The sequence below is a fragment of the Zea mays genome, chromosome 7 (genome assembly GCF_902167145.1).
Source record: "Zea mays cultivar B73 chromosome 7, Zm-B73-REFERENCE-NAM-5.0, whole genome shotgun sequence".
Lineage (NCBI taxonomy): Eukaryota > Viridiplantae > Streptophyta > Magnoliopsida > Poales > Poaceae > Zea > Zea mays.
In genome coordinates, this window is record NC_050102.1 from 82,434,172 (window position 1) to 82,449,205 (window position 15,034).

Below are 15,034 nucleotides of genomic sequence, written 5' to 3' on the forward strand. Positions count from 1 at the left end.
CATCAAAGTTAAGTGGCGAAGAACATGTTCAGGAGTTGCTTCAAGGTCATTTAAAGAACTGTCGGGTGGCGTTCAGGATGGAGCCTGAAATTTTCAAATCGTTGGCAAGTTATCTTAGAAGGGAGGGGCTGGTTTGTGATACAAGGATTAAGGTAGCATTCTTCTTATACATGCTCAGCCATAATGCCTCGATTGAAGACCTAATAGAAGAATTTGGGCATAGTGGTGATACATATCATCGTCACATAAAGCATTTCTTTGACCTAGTTGTTCCTACCCTCTCCAAGCAATTCCTGAAGCCACCAAATCCTAATCATGTCCATCCAAAAATTGAAAGGAATCCTAGGTTTTATCCCTACTTCAAGGTGATTACATGGACTATCCTATCATATGTCAATAGTTCTTTTCCTTCCAATGTTTGCAAAATCACATGTAGTTTTTTCTATGCAGAATTGCATTGACCTAGTAGAAAAATTGCTTTTAATTTTTGACTTTATTGTACAGTCGTTTCCAAGGGCTAAGAAATTCCGCAAGAAATTTTTTTCCTCTATTTGAAGCTTTGGGAGAGCTACATGATGGTTAGTTTCACCATATCATATCCCTTTTACCAATATATATGCTTATTCACTATGTTGTACTATTTCTTGCACTAAAACTTCATTGTATAGAGAGGTTGCATTGATGTGGTTGAGGGCTGAGATAGCTTAGCAGGTATACCTATATAAATGAGCACACTTTACTATTGATTCATCTTCATAGTATTTCCAACAACTTGCGCTAATCTCCTATTGCTATAATAATATTTTTATACTTGCCTTTAAAATTTTAGTCTTTCATAAGCAAATTGTTTAGTTCAATCTTTCACTTGTGCCAGTAAATTCAGTCTTTCGCTTGTTTTCTGCAGATCTGCTATCTTTCACTTATGTTCAATCTTTCACTTATGCCAGTGAATGGTGATGACGCATTGCTGCTTGTTGCTGATGGCCGCCTGCTACTGCTTGCTACTTCTACCACGACAACAACGATTGTTGCTTGCTGCTGGCCATGTGCGCGAGGCCTGGTCATGCATAAACAATGGTGCATGTCATGAACTCTTTAACCGTAGGGCATTTCAGTGCATTGGATGGATTACTTGTCCTGTAATGAAACATGTAATAATGGTGCTTCTATGCGACTGCTGCAAGACATCACTTGTCTGCTCTTTCTTGTGTAAACCGAGGACAGTTATATGTGTTGATAAAACTATATGCATGAACAGAAGCCTGACAATTCCTGGCCTTGTATGCTGGCCGCTTCCTAGCACTAATGCTATTTCACTTGTCTACTATTTTACTTGTGTGCTATCTTCATAGTATTTCACTTGTCTCCTATTTCAGTGCATTGTATGTTGCGTGACGGTAGGAAATGGAATATATTGGTAAGTCTTTTGCATAAGAGTTCATGTGGATTAACCGAATGACCTTTTTGAGACATGGATTAAACCCCCAAGGGGATTGAGTGAAAGGAAGGGATACACTCAATCCCTCTCTAGATTAGATCCACTTGGGGAATTAATCCCTTGCAACCGAACAAGCCCCTAGGTAGAGTTTTTTTGCTATTTTGGCATTTAAAACTAAACGCTTCTTTCTAATGGTACTCTTAATATTAGATTATTTATAATAATATTTTCAAGCAGAGTGTTTTGCTAAAATGGTATTTAGAGTACTTTTATTTTTCTATTTTTCTTTTTAGTTTTTTTTCTTTTAGAATTGACCATTCTACCATACAAGTTGTACTGTCTGTGTGGCATCCATACAAGCTCCAATCTTTAATAAAATCATCTTGTTCATCCATGGCTAGTGGCTAACAGAATCGTCTTGTTCATCGATGGCTAGCGGCTACACCTAGGGATTGAACACATTCTGAAAATTATTCAAATGCACCCCCAAAATCATGGTTGTACTTCTTTCCACTAGGATGTCTTTGACGTGGGGGAACTGCCAGAAGAAGGCATCCTAGAACATCCTAAGAAAGGGCGACAACGGCAAAAGGATAGGAGAGCAAACAACCTAGTATATGGATTCCTCTGTTACATGGTAAAATGGTTAATTCTGGAAGAAAAAACTGAAAAGATAAATAAAAATAGTTAAAAACTCTGTAAATACTATTTTAGCAAAGCACTCCACTTGAAACGTACTATTATAAATAATCTAATATTAAAAGTACCATTAGGGAGAAGCTTTTAGTTTTGAATATCAAAATAGCAAAAAATTCCTCTAGGTAACATTTAGGTGCAATTTCACGGAGCCAACTATAAAGTAGACTCGTTCGATATTAGAGGTCACAAGTTCGGTCGGATATGAGATACATGTTGTAAAATATGGCAAGTACTCGATAGTTTAGGCTGGATTTGGATCAATAGGATTCTAGTAATTTGGATAGAAAAAAAATCTTAAGATCCTAGAATTTCATCTAAATGCTCTAGGATTCTAATACACCACATACAATCCAAAAAATATTAGAAAATATTTTTATCTAACATCTAAATTCTAGAATCTCATCCAAACATGCTCTTATGTCAACGGAGTAGCGTCGTGGGTTGAGTTGTGTGAACTAACTAGGGCGGGAGTGTGTGTGAAACATATCTCTTGGCGTGTGATGTGTAGGTGTCACATAACCTCCCAAGATATTAGGCCCACCTACTGATGTCCTTGTCCTAAGGACCTCAGACAGTCATGCAGGTGCGCTCAATGGCTCGACAGGTCCGATTACCTGTATCTCCATCACATCGCTCAAGAGCGCTTATCCCATAACGCAAACATTACACACCATTGGAGTAAGCAGAAAGGATTACAATAACATTGTTGGGGGCCTTCCTCTTCCGAAGGTCCTCAAAAACATGACTGACCATATGTTTTCAGTATGACATGGATCATTATAGGGGAGCTTCGGCTTTAGAATGAAGGTTTTCTCTCGTGACAGGGTGAAGATGTAGCCCGAAGGTGATAAGAATGGACGATGAATCTATAGCCGAAGAGCTTCGGCTTGATGTGATGACGAAGACCAAGAATGATGATGACCGAAAAGGGACAAAGACTATTCAGTCCTTAATGATTCGTGTTATGGTTATAGATGAATGTCAAGGGCATAAATGTACTTTTACTCGGGCTGTGTCCCGTGCCTATAAATAGATGAACAGTAGCACAGTACTGTTCACGCTGATTTGTAATCACTCTCGCGTCTTCACCTTCGAACAAACCGAAGGTATCAATGTAATATTAATATTGTTAATACTCATATATGTTTTATGGAATGCAAATATAAATGAATTAATGAAATGCAGTTATTGTCTTTATCCTTTCGCATTCCTATTCACATATTAAATGATGAAGGTATGTCCTTGACCTTCGTCTGATGAGCATTATACCCATGTGGAAATAATGCTTCGGGAGACGAAGGTCCATAAAAATTAACAATTGTATTGCCTTGTTCTTGATCTACAGCATTTGAGAACAAGTGACCAACATTGGCGCCCACCTCCGGTGAACTCAAACGACCACCTTCGGCAAGCATCCATGCTCACCATGCCACCGAAGAAGACAACAGCGCCAGGGGATACCCTACAGCCACTGGACACAAATCAGGAGACACTCTCCTTGCGAGAAGCTAGGAGCCAAAAGAGAAAGGCTACTAGCCCAACACCTCAGGAGTAGGAGCTGGACCAGGAGATCAGGGACTTGGAGGCTATTCACTAACAGGTGCAAAGGAAGAGGGAAAAGATGCTTCGGCTCGCCGACCTTCAGAGAAAGATCGACATAGTTGCCGAAGAAATGTGTCACCTTACTCAGGATGACGAAGACCGAAGGCCCCAACACAGGGAGCTTCGTCAAGAAAGCCCAATCAATCATGATGAATGGTACGATGACTTTGATCATGGTAACTTTGCTTTTGATGATGCTTCTCCTCTAACAGCAGAGTTGCAGGCTACCCCATGGCCACCATCTTGCAAGCCACCTCAGCTCCCCACGTATGATGGGCACTCAGATCTGAAGCAGTTCCTGATGAGCTACGAAACAACCATATCCTCATATGGGGGCAACACTGCTGTCATGGTGAAATCCTTCGTCAAGGCAGTCAGAAGTGTGGCTCAAACATGGTATTTTCTCTTCGACCGGGAACAATTATGTCGTGGCAGAAGCTAAAGGATATGCTAGTCACTAGCTTCCAGGGTTTCCAGACGAAGCCAGTCACTGCCCAAGCCCTGTTCTAGTGCACACAGGACCATGAGGAGTACCTGCAGGCGTACGTCTGAAGGTTCTTGCGACTGAGAGCTCAGGCGCCTACAGTGCCCAATGAGATTGTCATTGAAGCCATGATCAAGGGGCTCATACCAGGACCAACGGCACAATATTTTGCAAGAAAGCCACCGCAAACCTTGGAGAAGCTTCTCCAGAAAATAGATGAGTACATTAGAGCTGACAATGACTTTCGGCAAAGAAGGGAAGAAGCCTACAGATACTCCAAGATGACTAGGGGCTTCGGAGGAAGACTCCACCCTAGGCATGTTAGGACGATCCATAAGCCCAGCTCAAGCGACGACAGAGGGAATCATACCCAAGGGCAACAACATAGCTCTCAATCATCAGGGGCACAACAAAGTTCTTTCAGGCCACCAACTCCAAGAGGTAGAGGGGGCAGAAGCTTCGGAGGAAGATATGGTAATCATCCCAGGAGACTGTTCTGCCTATTTTGTGGCAAAGATAAGGGACACACCACAAGGATCTGCCAAGTCACGATCCAGAAGCAGAAGGAAATCGCTGAAGCCGAAGCATAGCATAACCCGTTGAAGCATGTCTTGCATACTGCTTCATGCTACTCTCCGTATATCCCGGAGTATGTGGGCAATCAATAGCCTACGGCTTCCGTTGCTTCGGCAAGTCACTCCCAAGCTTCCTGGGCTCAGTTGTGACCACCGCCACCACTGGCGCCTAACCTGATTCATAATCAAAAGCCAGAAGGGCATCGTCAGGCTCAGCAACAGCGTGACCTTCGGGAGGAGTCCGAAGCTCGCACAGTCAACAACATTGTGCTCGAGTCGAGGCATATCTACTGAAGGTGGCACAACGTTTCGGCTAGAGAATGCCTTGATCCAATGTATTTTTACTCCTTTTTGCCTTTACATTTTCTTTTAAAAAGACAATACAAGAATGTTTAACTTTCAGTTTGATGTAATAAGCCTATGGTTACACCATCGAGTGTAACAAAAACGGATCAAGAAGCTCCAAAGTCGTTCCTAAGGGAATGCAGAGTAAGTTACGAAGCTCCAAAGTCATTCCTAAGGGAATGCAGAGCAAAGATACCACCTAAGTAAAAGGTGAAGAAGCTCCAAAGTCGACCCTAAGGGGATGCAGAGCTTAAAAGTCACCTAAGTCAAAGGTGAAGAAGCTCTAAAGTCGTCCCTAAGGGGATGCAAAGCTTAGCTCCAAAGTCGTTCCTAAGGGAATGCAGAGCTGAAAAACCACCTAAGTCAAAGGTGAAGAGACTCCAAAGTCGTCCCTAAGGGGATGCAGAATCTGGGTGTGTACTCGTGTGGGTTTTTATCTTCCGCATAAACATCATTTTGCATCATACCATCATAAAAGTCGTGGAGAAGAAGGAAAATTGCTCCTTCGAAAATATCTGTCGGATCATGAAAGAATGTGTTGTGGCGGAACTGCCCGAATTATTCCAACTTAAGTGCCCAAATCCCGCCTCAGAGGCTAGACCACACTTAAATGGGAATAACCCGTCAATCCCTCGGATCTAGTCCGACACGGCCACTGACAGGATCAAGTACCACAATCTCACTCGAAGGTGAGTCACAGAGCAAATACAATAAAGCATAAAACCATACATGTCACAATGTTAAATTATTAAATCACCATCATCATCATCGAAGTTTTTGCAAAAGTAACCATCATTGTTCGAAGTGCAGTGGAATAAAACTAACGGTAATTAAACAGAGAGATGGGGAAGCCTGTCCCATCACTCCTCATGCTCCTCCTCGGCTGAGGCAGGGTCCCACTCAACAGTCCAACCCGGTGGCAGGGTGGACGGCCAAGTTATCCCAGCAACCATCTCCTCCAGAGAACCTGTAAAAATTATGCCACAAGCAAGGCTGAGTATACTAATACTCAGCTAGACTTACCCGGTGTGAGGAGTCTACTCCTCTACCTCTAGACATGCAGCTGTTTGGCTGTGGGGTTTGGTTGCCAAAAGCACTAGCTGAGTTTCTAAATCAAGATTTTAACTTAGTCAAAGTTAAGTGTGACTCTCTTAAGGCTAAAAGTGAACTATCTACTCATACATGGTAGCAAGCATTATTAACAATCAACATCTTATCTCAACTCATCATACTTCCACTTATTACTCAATGTAGCAGCATGGATCAAGCAGTCTCATTAACTGCGAGAAGCAGACGATTCGAATCGAGTTTTTATCCTTGCAAGGTAAACCTAAACACACGACATGCAGGGGCACTCCGTCCCCACACACATCAACCGTCCCCATCGATTCCCCGTCAGCAGAACAGGGCTCACCGCCTTGGCGTACAATGCCTCACTGACCCCGACTGGCCGTCGTGCAGTGACCGCACTTGTACCCACCATAACCGGAATGGGAGACCTCGTCTCAGGTCGCGTGAGGGGCAAAGTCTACTGCCAGGTTCAATCAGGTACTAGGCTTACCGATTTACCATATTTCTCGGTATGTGTTTAGTACGTTCAAACGCTTGACACACGGTACCACACCTTAATCCTTATTCCAATTTCATCTCGTAGACAACCAATCCCCATGGATTGTTGTCCATCAACCAGTATCATGATAATGTGAAAGTGGGTACAATCAATTCCCTGATCTCGCGCGAGTGCTAGAAAAATCACTCGTCTTCTACCGAGATCCTAATTAAGTAAAGCAACTACTCGACCTATCATACTAGTATTCATCTCAATGGGATTCCTGAGATCATGCAACTAGGGTTTCAAACAATTCCTACACTTAAGTGCACAATCAATCCTACAAGCATTAAGTGAAGTAAAATAGTATAATAACAGGTTATGCATAAAACCGGGGCTTGCCTTCCAAAGCAGTGGCAGGCAGGTCCTCTGGTGCAGGCTCGGGTGCTGGATCTGGGGCTACCTCCTGAGCAGCTCCTTGCTCCGGCACGAGGATGTACTCTCCGTCAGCAAGATTACACTCTATCGAAATGCAATGAACATGTATGTCATGATTATGCAGGATTTAAGAACAATAAGCTAAAGAAACTAAGTTAAGAAGTAACTTAGGGTTTTCTTAGTCACGCTGGGCTTCCAGTGGTATACATAGATATAGACTTATTACCTTTTAAGATTAGGTTTTCTTTTAGATTATTATAGTGGATTGGTGTTGTCTTTATAGATTTCAGTGGACAATTTACAAAGGTCTTAAGATGGCATAAATTTCCATTATTCATTTTCCTTTCCTTAATTTCCATTTAGGGTTTCTAGGGTAGGTTTGAACTACAACAGGGTTTTAAAAATTTCCAAAAATTCTGTAAAAATTCCAGTGGGTTATCACTGGCTATTCTAGCTTGTTTTAAGAATTTGAGGCTTAAAGTATAAAAGTTAGGTTTTAAACAAAAATAACAAAAGTTAGGCAAAATGGGCCACTTCACACTACACCTCTTAGTTAGGGGTGGGTTTTGCCCTAAAGGTTATTTTTGTTGGCATCCTATGGTAATAATAGGTTTCTGTGCTAAAAATCACAGACAACTAAGGGGTGGTTATTTAGTTATGCTTTTCTTAAGTTTAATGCCAAAAAGGCACTTTCTACTACATTATTATTTGAAAAATGTCAAACAGCAGATTTCATATTTTTCCTAAGTTCTTTCTAATAAAACAATAGTCATCCCAAGGGTGGGGGTGTTTTTACCTTGGGGTCATTTTTGTAGGGTTTTTCTAAGTTATCCTTGTTTTAATAAAATAAAAGATATCCTACTTAATTTGTACTAAACCAAGGTATGATATATTTTTCCAGTGAACTATATTGAATAAGTAACCTAACAAAAATAGAAGTACTCTCTGGTTCATTAATTAAGTTGCATTTTCTATTTTCCTTATCCTTAAGCATATTATAGAATAAAGGGTAAAACTAACTTAAATGGAGTGGGCAGAGGGGTTTGACATTTTTACTTGGTCTAGTAGGTAGATATAAGCTTCTCAAAATTTTTCTAACCCTGGTCAAACAATATTCCTATTTTTCCTCCTAATATTGGGTTTTGAGTGGTTTTCTTATTTAATTCTAAACTTCAGAAAGAAATACAGAAGCTATGGGTTCTATTATTTTTCTCTGATAGCTCATAAATTTCTGAATCTAGCAAAATTGGTTTGAACATTTTTGGATGATTATTCTGCAAGTTATGCATTTACTTAGCTATCTGTTATAACAAAAGAAAAGAAATTCGAAAATAGAAAAAGAAAACGTGTTTACGCCGAGACCCCTGGGGTTTTTCCTTTTCTTTTCTCACAGAACAGCCCTTGGTCCACTATTGGCTTGAGTCACTGACATTGCGCAAAGCCCCCTGGACTTAACTAAAATCTAACCTGCGCTCCCTGACCGGCTTAAACAGTGCCCGCGGCACATTTTACGGCGGTGGGGCTTACCGGCGGCAGTAGAGCTCCGGCGGGGTGGTCAGTGACGTCCGGGAGGTCGCAACGGTCACGCCGAGGTGCGGGTCGGTGTCGGAGGTGGTCGGAGCTACCCTGGCCACGAGCACAGGCGGCGGGGGTCGTCGGCGGCTCCTGCTCCGGCCAAACCACGGCGGCATAGATCAATTAGGGTGCACGAGGAGCTTCACGGGGTGACACAGAGGCCATACGCGCAAGGAATTGGAAAACGGTGCAGGGGCTTACCCGGTCCACGTGCGCCGGCAGGTTCTTGAACTCCGGTGAGCACGATTGGGCTATTCCGGTGATGCGGGTCCCTGGGTCAAGCTTGAGCAAGACTCACGGCTTCACCAGGAAGCTCTCTGAGGGCTTGGATCGAACGGAGGAGGACGGGAGAGGGGCTGGCCACGGTGGTTGCTCTCGGGCGGCACTGGCGGGTCGCGGGGAGGTCGCCGGAGTTAATGGCTGGCTCGGGCGAGGTACGGAGGAGGTAACGGGGAAGGCAGCCAAGCACTGGGGCGGGCTTTATAGCCGTGGCGCGGGCGTGGTCACGGGCGGCCGCGGGTGCGCGGGGGTTCGCGCACGGGCGTGCTCTGAGCGCGCCCCCGGATGCCAGCTCGCGTCGAACACGTGGAAGCTTGCTTCTGCCATGGTTCAACGGCCGATTAGAGCGCCATAGCGTGCGTATCTTGGCAAAGTCATTGTGTACGGTCGCTTCTCTGCTCCAAATCCTATCTTTTCGCTGTGAGTTCCAAGTCGAGATATGGTCGGGGTAGGGAGATAGAGAGGGGAGAAGTTTGCTGTGTCAGCCAAGCCCGAACCGAGACAAAAGGGGTGTCAAGTCGTGTCTAGCGCCCTAGGGTAGGTGTCATCTCTTTCCAGGGTGTTCTAGGGTTAATTTGGCGCCATTTTGTCAATTGGGTCGAAGGGTTTTGAAAAGGGGATTAAGGTGAACATGTGGAGTCTTTGTGCAAGGGTTAGTTTTTGTACTTAGGCAAAAACTGAATTTTCCCTTGTGCTAAATCTTAGGTGAACTGTTTAGGGCTTTTCTGAAAACTTTTTGGGGGTACTTCCTTACTATTAATTGTAGGTTATTAAGTGTACTACAACTTTTATATTTGGCCCAAACCATGATCATAAGGTTTACATGATCTTTTGATCATGGCTTCAATTAGGGTTCCCATTGCCTATGGGGGTTTTGCTTTAGGGTTTTGGGAGATCCCCACTTAGATGTGCATGATAAGCTAGGGCATGACATCCAAGGTGGATTACACTTGCTTAGGACCTAGAATTCCAAGTTTGGTATACTTTGCCCAAATCAGTCTTCATGTGATAATGGGTAAAAGGGGGTAACCCTGGGATGGACACCCTGAGTAACACCTGGGGTGTTACAGCCCTCCCCCCTTAAAGGAATCTCGTCCCGAGATTTAGGTAGAGTCCCTTGGAGGGTGCTTGAAGGTGTGTTGGTGTTGTTTTTCCTTCACACTTAAGTTTCTCTTATTAACTGCTCTTCGAATGTCATCCTCTTTGCAACTTCAGAAGGAAGCCCTTCTTAAGTTAAATCCACAACTTAGACTATCCTTGTTATCTAAGTTTTTCTTATAATTGAATTCAAAGGGCAGGTGGGGGTGGGGTTACATACCGACTCCTTTGGGTAGAAAGTCGGGGAAGCGAGAGCGTAGAAAATCCTCAGTCTCCCATGTAGCTTCTGCTGCTGAATGGTGACTCCACTGAACCTTATACATTCTGACCGACCTTGCCCGAGTTGATCTCTCCTTTTGATCTAATACCTTGACGGGGTACTCTTGGTAGGATAAGTCTGGTTCTATCTCAATGTCTGGTTCCGGGAGTACTTCAGTGGGTAGACGAACGCATTTCCACAGCTGAGATACATGGAACACATTATGAACTGTTGACATGTGAGGTGGCAATTCCACTTGATAGGCTACGGGTCCACAAGCCTCTTTGATCTCGTAGGGCCCAATATAGCGAGGAGCTAACTTGCCCTTGATCCCGAATCTCTGAACACCCTTGGTGGGTGATACCTTAAGATAGACATGATCTCCCACCTCAAACTGTAGAGGCTTCCGCCTCTTATCATGATAGCTCCTTTGCCTAGCCTGAGCAGCTTCCAAGTTCTTGGTAATCACCCTGACCTTTGCCTCTGCCTCGAGTACCAAGTCTGGCCCAAAAATTTCCCTTTCTCCTGCTTGAGACCAATTAAGTGGGGTCCTACACCTTCTCCCATATAATGCCTCAAAAGGTGCCATCTTCAAACTGGACTGATAGCTGTTATTGTAAGAAAACTCTGCCAAAGACAGACACTTGTCCCAATCCTTTCCATAATGTAGTGCACAAGCTCGCAACATGTCTTCCAAAATTTGATTCACCCTTTCTGTCTGGCCATCTGTTTGGGGGTGGTATGCTGAGCTTCGGATGACATGGGTCCCAAGTGACTCTTGCAGTTGCTCCCAAAATCGCGCCACAAATGGTGCTCCTCTGTCAGATATAATGGTTTTGGGAATACCATGCAACCTTACTATCTGATCAACATAAATTTCAGCGTACTTCTCTGCCCTGTGGGTGGTATGCACTGGCAAGAAATGAGCAGTCTTGGTCAACCTGTCCACGATAACCCAAATAGAATCATGGTGCCTGGAGGTATTGGGTAATCCCACTATGAAGTCCATACAAATGTCCTCCCATTTCCAAGATGGTATGGGAAGGGGTTGCAAAGGGCCTGCTGCCTTCAAGTGACTAGCCTTTATCCTCTGGCAAGTATCACACTCGGATATGTACTTGGCAATTTCCCTTTTCATTCTAGTCCACCAATATAGAGATCTGAGATCATGGTACATCTTGTTGCTACCAGGGTGCATGGAGAATTTTGAAAGGTGAGCTTCATCTAGTATCTTCTTTCTAAGCTCAGGGTCCTTGGGAACAACCAATCGATCTCCAAACCATAGAATTCCCTTGCTATCCTGTCGGAAACACTTGTATTTTTCTGCCTTTTGCTTGATCATATCTTTGATAACCTGAACACCCTTATCCTCAACCTGTGCCCTGACAATCTGTTCTTGCAATGTGGGCTCCACCGAGATATAGCTTAGTTTACCCGAAGAAACAACTTCTAGGTTCAGTTTGCACAACTCATCACACAGGGTGGTCACTCCCACATCCATGCTCATACAATTACACTGGGCCTTTCTGCTCAAGGCATCTGCCACAACATTGGCCTTACCTGGGTGGTAATGCACTTCTAAATCATAGTCCTTGATCAGCTCTAACCATCTCCTTTGCCTCATGTTCAGATCTGCCTGAGTGAAGATGTATTTGAGACTCTTGTGATCAGTGTAGATGTTACAGTGAGCTCCCATCAGGTAGTGTCTCCAAATCTTCAGAGCATGAACTACAGCTGCCAATTCTAGATCATGTGTAGGGTAGTTCTGCTCATGGGGCCTGAGTGCCCGGGAAGCATAAGCAATCACTCTGCTCTCTTGCATCAAGACACATCCCAAACCAGTACCAGAAGCATCACAATAAACTTCAAATGGCTTGGTGTTGTCAGGTTGGGCCAGCACTGGGGCTGTTGTCAAATGCTGCCTCAAGGTATGGAAGGCATCTTCACACTTTTGGCTCCACTCAAATTTGACTCCCTTCTTCAACAGCTCAGTCATTGGCTTGGCAATTCTGGAGAAATCCGGAATAAATCGTCGATAATACCCTGCCAATCCCAGAAAACTCCGAATCTGCTTCACTGTAGTCGGGGGTTTCCAATCCATTACCTCTTGCACCTTCTCAGGATCAACTGATATCCCATCTTGAGAAATTGTGTGACCCAAGAATTTAATCTCCTTCAGCCAGAACTCACACTTAGACAACTTAGCATAAAGATGATGATCGCGCAGTCGTTGAAGCACAATGTGCAGGTGCTCAGCATGTTCGTCTTCATTTTTGGAATAAACCAGAATATCATCAATGAAGACAACCACGAACTTATCCAATTCTGGCATAAACACTGAATTCATCAGGTACATGAAATAAGCCGGGGCATTGGTCAGCCCAAAAGACATCACCAGAAACTCATACAGTCCATATCTGGTAGAGAAAGCCGTCTTGGGAATATCGCTAGCGCGGATCTTGATATGATGGTATCCTGAGCGAAGGTCTATCTTGGAGAATACCTTGGCTCCAACCAACTGATCAAACAGAACATCAATGCGAGGCAACGGGTATTTGTTCTTTATGGTCACCGCATTGAGAGGGCGGTAGTCAACACACATCCTCAAACTCTCATCCTTTTTCTTCACAAATAATGCTGGACATCCCCATGGTGAAGTGCTTGGACGAATAAACCCCTTGTCCAACAACTCTTGCAATTGTTTCTTCAATTCTGCCAATTCCGCGGGAGGCATCCTATAGGGTCTCTTGGAGATAGGAGCGGTCCCGGGTTGCAATTCGATGGCGAACTCAATATCTCGGTCAGGTGGCATTCCTGGCAATTCATCCGGAAAAACATCCGGATAGTCACAGACCACTGGGATCTTTTCCACTGGGGATTCTATCATAACAAAGGCACAAGAACGGTTGCATCCCTGGTCGGGTAGATATAAGGTAATCTCACCATCCAAAGGGGAGCGGAGTTCTATGGCTCTAGCTGCGACATCAATCACTGCGTGGTGTCGTGACAACCAATCAGTCCCTAAGATGATATCCACACTATCCAATCCCATTATCATTAGGGTAGTTTTGAAAATGAGACTACCCAGCTTAATTGGTACGTGCCTACAGATCTGATAGGAGGCAACCCTGCCTCCTGGTGTTGAGATTGTGATACCCCCATTGGTGTGGTGAAAAGGCAATTGGAACTTGGCACTAAATTTGGTACTGATAAAACTGTGTGATGCACCAGAATCAAAAAGAATAATAGCAGGATAATTCAAAACTGTAAAGATACCAGTCAAGACGGGTGCTCCCTCTGGGATATCAGCCATGGTGGTGAAGTTCAGCCTGCCCTGCCTCACTTGCACCTTCTGTCTCTTGCCTTGGTTCTGATTGACATTCTGCCCCTGCCTCTGCTGGTTCCTGGGGCAATTCTTGGCATAATGCCCAGTGTTGCCACAAGTGAAGCACCTGTTGTCATTGGCTTGGCGGTACTGCTGCTGCTGTTGATTGCCCCTCTGAGCTGGAAATTGGGTGCGGTTGGGTGCCTCCTGCTGCTGCTGAGGTCGGATTACCCATCGCCCTTGCTGCTGCTGGGGCCCCCTGCCCTGGGTGTCGGACACAATCCTGAAGCGCTGTGGCTGAGCTGAGGGTCCCGCCACGGGGGTCTTCCTCTTCTTTTCTGCCTGCCTAGCTGTAATGCAGTCCTCTTGGGAGATAGCCATGTTTACCAACTCATTGTAGTTATTGGCCCTGACGGTGTTGAGACGATCCCGGAGCTTAGTGCTGAGCCCCTTTCTGAATCTGTCCCTCTTCTTCTCATCTGTATCTGCATGATACCCCGCGTACTGGCACAAGTCATTAAAGGCCTGGGCATACTGCAACACTGTCCTGTTGCCCTGAGTGAGTGCCAAGAACTCATTGAGTTTCCTGTCCATGATCCCGGCGGGTATATGGTGTCCTCTAAAAGCTGCCTTAAACTCCCTCCACTCCACCTCTCGGTCCTCTGGCTGCATAGCAAGAAAATGATCCCACCAAGTCCTTGCAGGTCCGCGAAGCTGCTGGGTGGCGAACCTGACTTTGGTGACTTCTGAGCAAAATCCATGGAGAAGTGGGAATTTGGATTCCACCACTCGCAGCCATACATCTGCGTCAAGTGGGTCTTCCGCCCTTGTGAACAGTGGAGGCTGGGTGCTGAGGAATTCCTGATAGGTGGCCGCCGCGGGGTGACGTTGGTGGTCCCCACCACCATAATGCTGAGGTGGTGGCTGACGTTGAGCCAGCTGCCTCAGGATCTCATTCTGCTGAGCCATGAGCTCCTGCAGAGTGGGAGGTGGTGGTGGCGGTGGAGGAACGCGCTCGTTCTGGCCACGACGCTGCCTTCCGGCCATCTGAAAAACCACATACTTACTTAACACCACAGTTCCAATTTCAAGATTTCATCATGGGGAAAAAGTTAAAACAGCATGATAGGCTCTAACTTCAACAAAAGGGAGTTTAAAGAGGCATAAATTTTTTCCTTCCAAATTTAAACTGATAACAGCATCTATCAAACAAGCTCCCAAGAGAGTTTAACACGGTTACATCAAATTGTTCCAAAATGACTCAACTCTACCTAGCCTAGTACCCCAAGGGTGCAAAAGCTAAGCTAGCTGTGAGGAGTCCGACTGTCCAACTTCTAAGCCTACCCTGGACACCTAGTGAGCGAACGA